General features: G+C 64.8%; 1 non-coding gene across 1 annotated transcript; it reads left to right on the top strand.

Annotated features, from left to right (window-relative positions):
- The first annotated feature begins 2,675 nt into the window (after positions 1-2,675).
- Positions 2,676-2,757, top strand: LOC128899781 (small nucleolar RNA SNORD45). Its single transcript, XR_008463161.1, has one exon. It is a non-coding gene; the product is annotated as a small nucleolar RNA SNORD45 (small nucleolar RNA).
- The last annotated feature ends 3,993 nt before the right edge of the window (positions 2,758-6,750 follow it).

The following is a 6,750-nucleotide window of genomic DNA, read 5'->3' on the forward strand; positions in this document are numbered from 1 at the left end:
GAGCTGTGCCTGCCCCTGGCTACCTGGCTACCCTGGCTGCCGACCTCGGTGCCTGCTGGGCAGCTGTGGGCTGCCAGGGCACCGCTTGGGCTCTGGCCTTGCTCTCTGTCCAGGCACAGCTCTGGCCGGGGCTGGCAGCAGAGCTAAGCCCCTGCCCAGTGCACCTCTGATTAAAACAGGAGCAAAATGCTGATTGCCTTCTTCGGGCCCCGGCTCTGTGGGGGGGTCCCCCCTGGGGGCAGCTGCCAGGAGCCGCTCTGCTCCCCCAGGAGCCCCTCGGGGCCAGCAGCTGGGCTCTGGGCACCACTGGCGCAAGGACATCCTCTCAGAGAGAGCTCTGGCGGCCCCGAGCCCGGGCTCTGTCCCCAGCCCTGGAGCTGCCTCGGGGCGCTGTGGCAGCCAGGCAGCCCCAGCAGCGCCAGCCCCGGGGGAGCTCTGTGCTGCCTCCCCAGCAGGAGGCCTCCCGCTCACAGCGGCTCCACAGCCAGCAGGGACACAGCCTCAGCCCGCGCTGCCCGAGAGGCTTCTCCGCAGGGGCCGCAGCTCCTCCGGCTCCAGCCCGGGCAGCGCTCGGCGCCGCCTGCGCTGCTCCTGGCTCTCAGAGAGCCCCGGAGCGGCTGGGGTCAGGCAGAGCTCTGCCCCGGGCAAGGAGCAGCCCCCGCGGGGTGCAGCCGAGGGATGGAGCTGCTGGCAGGCAGCCCCGCGGCAACGGAGCCGGCAGCGCTGCCGGGCAAGGAGCCCTGCGGGGGCGTCCGGGGGCAGGGAGGAGAGCGCGGCCAGGAGCACAACCCGGCAGGGCTACGGCAGCCGAGCTCCGAGCCCGGCCCGGCCCCGCCGCCCGTCAGCGGCACAGCCTCGCCCGCAGCTCCCGCGGCGGCAGCGCCGTCGATTGGCGGGACACGCCCCCGGCGGCCGGCGCTGCCCGCGCCGGACCCCTCCCCCCTGCTCCGGGGGCCTTCGCGCGCCCAGGGCAGTCCGTCCTGAACACCGGGTCCGAGGGCCCTTCGGAGCTGCGCCTAGCAGCGCGGCTCAGGCGAACGCCACGGGCAGCCCTGCCGGGGACCTGAGCCTGCCCCTTCGGCCCCGCCCCGCGGCCGCGTGCCTCTTTCCCGCGGCCGCCGCGCGGCGCAGGTAGGGCCCGGCCGGGGTCGCTTTGGCGGCAGTGGCAGGGAGCCCCGAGCCCGGCCGCACGGGCGGGGAGCCCCGGGGCCGAGCCGAGCCCGGCCGCACCGGCGGGGAGCCCCGGGCCGAGCCGAGCCCGGCCGCACCGGCGGGGAGCCCCGGGCCGAGCCGAGCCCGGCCGCACCGGCGGGGAGCCCCGGGCCGAGCCGAGCCCGGCCGCACCGGCGGGGATGGCGGCGGAGAGCTGCGGGCGGCGCTGCCGTTGTGGCGGCCCCGGCCCCGCCGCCTGCTCTCCGGCTGCTGCTGCCCGGGGCCGCCGGCGGCAGCTTGGGCTCCGCCCGGGGCTCGGTGCGGGCGGAGGAGGCCCTGGGGCCGGGCGAGAGGAGCAGGGCCGTAGGCCGCGGGCAGGCCCCGGGTGAGTGCGGGCGGAGCAGAGCCGCTGGGAGCCAGAGCAGGGCCCGGGGCAGGGCTGGCTGCGGGAGGCCTCCCTGGGTCCCTGATGCTTCTTGGCGTGGAGCAGCTGCTTGCCCAGCTGCTGCCGAGCGCTTCGGTCTGGGGTTGCTCTGAGGCACAGGCTGCTGCAGGCCAGGGACTGCCCCGGGCAGCTTTGGGTTCTATCCTCTCAGCTGGGGCTTGAAGCTCTGCTGCTTGTTGTGCCCCAGAGCCTGGCTGCATTCCCTGTCCCCTCCCCTGCAGGAGCAGCGGCCCCAGGGTGCCCCCCCCGACCCGTGCCGGGCAGGGAGCTTATCAGAAGCCCTCCCTGGGCTGTGCTGGTGCAGCCTGCTGGGGGCAGGTTGGCTGCCTTGGGGCCAGGGGAAGGCAGCAGGGGAGTGGGGGCTGGGCAGGGCCCTGCTGGGGAGCCAGAGGAACCCCCCCAGGGGTGGGGAGAGCAGGGGCTGGGGGCCTGTGCTGCCTGCTGGCCAGGGTCTGCCTCTCAGCTAGGGCTGAAGGGGGGCTCGAGGGGAGGGTCTGGGGGAGCTCAGGGCGGGGCTCTGGGAGCCCTGGGGCCAGGTTTGCTGGATGAGGGCCAGCAGTAGGCTGGGGACCTGCTCCTGGCTGTGCCTGCAGCTGGCAGCAGAGCTGAGTTGGGGCTGCAGGTGCCAGGAGGCTTTGCCCCCCCCGGGCCATTTCAGCAGCCCCCAGCTGGCTGCAGGGGCAGAGTGGAGCTGCTGGCAGTGCCTAGGGTGTGCCCAGGAAGGTGCCCTGCCTGCCCTCTGCTGTGTCTACAGAGGCTCCCTTGCTGCTTTCTCAGGGGAGCAGCAGCTGGCAGTGCAGAGCTGAAGCTGTGTGCCCAGGAGCTGCCCTGCTGAGCTGCTGGACCTTGGCACGGGACCTGGGAGGCTCAGGTCAGTGCTGCCTCAGACCCCTCTGTGCCCTGCTGGGGCTTGGCCTCCTCCCCCTGCAGCTTGTGCCTGACCCTGCTGCTCAGGAGTGCTCTGGGCTCCCTGCAGCTGGCCCTGGCTGCTGGGGCTGGCATCCAGGCCTGCTCTGTGCCCCTGGCTGGGGCTGGCAGTGTTGGCAGCTTGGGTGGCCCCAAGGCAGCAGCCTCCCTGGGTCAGTGATGATCCTTGGCATGTATTAGCTGATGCTAGCTGATGCCCAACCTCTTCAGCTCTAGAATTACTCTGAGGCCCAGGGAGCTGCAGGCCCTTGGGTTGCTGGCACCTTGGGGCCCTTGCTCAGCCAGGTGCCAGCTCTTAGCCCAGGCTGAGCAGAAGGAGCACAGCTGGGGCTCAAGGAGGTGCCCACAAAGCCTTCTGTTTCTTCCCCCAAAGGTTGCTTCCACTCCAGCCCTGCTGTGGACTTCTGCTCTGCCTTCCCTGGGGGAAGAGTTCAGCTCTGCCCTGTTCTTGTCTCACCTGCAGGGCTATGTCCAGCTCTGGAGCCCTCAGCACAGGAGGGACCTGGAGCTGCTGGAGAGGGTCTAGAAGACGCCCCCAAGAGGATCAGAGGCTGAGGAGCTGGGGCTGTACAGCCTGGGGAGGAGAAGGCCCCAGGGAGACCTCAGAGCAGCTCCCAGCCCCTGCAGGGGCTGCCGGAGGGCTGCCGAGAGGCTGCAGGAACAATGGTTTGGGCTGAGAGCAGAGCAGGTTGAGATTGGATGTGAGGAACAAGTTCTGCACCAAGAGGCTGCTGGAGCACTGCCACAGGTCTCCCAGGGAGGTGCTTGGGGCCATGCCTGGAGATATCCAAGGGAAGGCTGCACAGTGCCCTGGGCAGCCTGCTCCAGCTGAGGATGTCCCTGCTGGCTGCAGGGCTTGGACTGGGTGATCTTTGGAGCTCCCTTCCAGGCCAAAGCATTCCAGGCTTCCACAGTCTGGGTGCACAGGACAGGTGCCAGGAGCAGAGCAGAGCTGCTGCCCTGCAGGCAAAAGGCTTCCAGGGTGGCCCAGGGCAGCCTGCTGCAGCTGGGGCTCTCTGCTGGCTGCAGGGGCTTGGCGCTTGGGCGCTCCCTTCCAGCCCAAGCCTTTGCGTGGCTGTGAGCAGTGGAGAAGTCTCTGCACCAGAGGGGCTCTGGCAGAGGTCTCCCTCTCAGCACAGCAGCTCCTGGCACTCTGTCTTCTCCACTCCCAGGAAGGTTTCTTCTTCCTTTCCCCCCTGGCTGTCCTGCCCATCCTGTCCTGCCCATCCCTCTCTCCAGGCTCTCTTGCTCCAGGGTGGATCCTTGGCACTTTCAATAAAGATACCAACAACTGAAAATCCATCACAATTTATTGATCCAGAGCTCTCCCCAGGAGCTTCTCTGCAGCAGAGCTCAAGGTTCAGGTTGGGGTTGGCCCTTCCCGCTGAGAGAAGCTCCAAACAGCTTCAGCAAGGCCAGAAGCTCACAGCCAGAGCTCCTTGGGCTTGGGAGAGGAGAGCCTGGTGTCAGCAATGCACCTTGACCTCTGGCCACTCAGCAGAGGTGGCTGAGGCAGGAGGCGAGAGCTGAGCCTCTCCCCCAGACCTGGCTGTGCCCAGGATGTGCCCTGCTGCCTGGGGGCACCAGCTAGGGCAGCACTGCCAGGCCATGGCTATGCCACCACTGGGCAGTAGGGCAGAGAGGTTCCCCTGCTCCCCTGCTCAGCTCAGGCCACATCTGGAATCTTGTGTCCAGCTCTGGGCCCTCAGTTCCAGAAGAATCTCAGGGAGCTGCTGGAGAGAGTCCAGCCCAGAGGCACAGAGCTGCTGCAGGCAGTGGGAGATCTGCGAGGAGAGCCTGAGGCAGCTGAGGCCGGAGCCCAGAGCTGGAGGTGAGAGCCAGAGCCATGAGCCAGAGCCAAACCTGTGAGCTGGAGCTGAGAGCCAGAGCCTGGAGCTGCAGCCATGAGCCAGAGGTGAGAGCCAGAGGTGAGAGCCAGAGCCGGAAGCTGGAGCCATGAGCTGGAGTCGAGAGCCAGAGGCTTCCTGTGCCACTCACACAGCAGAAACTGTGCTGTGCCGCAACCTGAGAGCCGGCACCCAGTCACAGGATCAGAGGATCACAGATGTCAGGGACTGGAAGGGATCCATAGATACAATCGAGTCAAAGCCCCTTGCCAGAGCAGGGTCATGCACTGTAGCTCAGGTCACACAGGAACACATCCAGGCAGGCCTTGAGCATCTCCAGAGAAGGAGACTCCACAGCCTCTCTGGGCAGCCTGCTCCAGTGCTTTGTGACCCTCCCAGTGTAGAAGTTCCTCCTGGTGTTGAGGTGGAACCTCCTGTGCTGCAGCTTACATCCATTGCCCCTTGTCCTGTCACAGGGAGCAAGTGAGCAGAGGCTGTCCCTGTCCCCTCCCTCTTGACCCCCAGCCCTCAGCTATTGATAGACATTGATCAGATCCCTCTCAGCCTTCCCCTCTCCAGACTGAACAGCCCCAGGGCTCTCAGCCTCTCCTTCCCAGGCAGTGCTGCAGTCCCTTCAGCATCCTCACAGCCCTCCCTTGGACTCTCCAGCAGATCCCTGTCCCTCCTGAACTGGGGAGCCCAGAACTGAAGGCAGTACTGAAGATGAGGGCAGAGCAGAGGGGGAGGAGAACCTCCCTGCATCTGTGTGGTAGTTTCAGGCTGTGCCTTTAAAATTCAGCTGCAGATTTCAAGCAGAAAAGTAGAAAAATATAAATAATTCACTCTTGGGTGTAAAAAGGAAAACAAAAGATTAAACAAATCCATTGGACAGAATGGTAGAGCAGCAGCTGTTCCATAACATCTTTCACATTTCGCTTCCATTCCCATTCCTTTTCTTCTGTGCTTTCTGCTTTGCTTGGGGAGATCAACAAGTGCTTCTGGCTGGCCTTGAGAGAAGATGAGAACACAACACTGCCTCTCCTGCTGACATGCCTTCCTTTTACCAAAGAGAAAGGGGAGGAGGTTTTGGGGGGGGGGGCAGTGGAACCAGAGGGTGCCAGGAGGGTTCTGTGCTATTTTCTGACTGTAAACACCTGTGTGACACTGTAGCTCCACTGTAGCTCCTGTGTGCTCTGCACACATTCATTGCACTCTGGGGCAGAGTGCAGTTTGTGCATGCCAATACAGCTCCCATTGGCTTCCAGCTGACTCAGTTGCGCTTAGCTAATGGGAAGGGGGAACTGCAGGCCCCCACAGTCTGCTGGACACTCTCAATGCACCCCAGGACCCCATTGGCCTTCCTGGCCACTAGGGCACCGTGGCTGTCCCAGGCCTGTCTGGCCCTACCAATGCCCCATCTGTGGGGTGCAGGCAGCCTCCCAGGAGCTTCTCTTGGAGCTGCTGCTTGTTCTGAGTGCTCTGGGCCATTTTGGTTTGATAGCCGCTCGGCACCGCTGCTTCGGGACAGCTCCGCTTGGTTTGAGAGCTTTCTGCTCGGCTCTTTGCCTTGCTTTCGGGGGTTTGCCGGTCGGGAGGAGTCCTGGTGGGCAGGGGTGCGGGCGGGACCGTGCTCTCATGAGCGGGAGTGGGAGCCTGCCGTCAGCGGCGGCAGGTTTCAATCCCGCCCAGGCTGTGCGCGCGGCGCCAGATTGGCTCCAGAGCCTTGCGGCTGCTTGCACAAAAAAAACATTGCCCCATGGTCGTCACTCGGCCAAAGGGTAGAAAAACAGCATCTACCCAGACAGAGCTGTTTCATCAGCATGCTGCAGTCCAGGCTGCCAGCTGCAGAGAGTGCTTCAGCCTGGCACTTGGAATAGAGGGAGAGGGAGAGGAATGCTGTGTCAGGTGTGAGCAGGTGAACTTTCTCCTCAGCCTGGTGGCAGAGCTGAAGGACAAAGTGGCCGAGCTGAAGGAGGAGGTATCTAGGCTAAGGACAATAAGGGAAAGCGAAAGGGAGTTAGATTTGTGGGAGAAGGCTCTGCAGATCTCCCCTGTTGAGGGAAGGGTCCCTGGAAACGGGGAGGGATGGATACAGGTCCCTGTATCCAGGTTCCCCAGTGGAGAAATCCACCCTGGCCCTCTCCTCCTCCTCCGCTGCCCTTGCATAATAAGTATGAGGCCCTGCAGGCCGAGGGCAGTGGGGATGAGAGGGCTGAGGAGCAGCCATCCAGAGGGGAGACTAAGGCCAAGCAGTCCCCACCAGCTGTAACAACCAGCTCTGGAGAGGAGCCTAAGGACAGGCCTAAGGCCAAGCGGTCCCCACCAGCTATAACAACCAGCTCGACTGTGGTGGTTTGGCCCTGGTCTGGAGGCCAGATA

The sequence above is a fragment of the Dryobates pubescens genome, unplaced genomic scaffold (genome assembly GCF_014839835.1).
Source record: "Dryobates pubescens isolate bDryPub1 unplaced genomic scaffold, bDryPub1.pri scaffold_64A_arrow_ctg1, whole genome shotgun sequence".
NCBI classification, from domain to species: Eukaryota; Metazoa; Chordata; class Aves; order Piciformes; family Picidae; genus Dryobates; species Dryobates pubescens.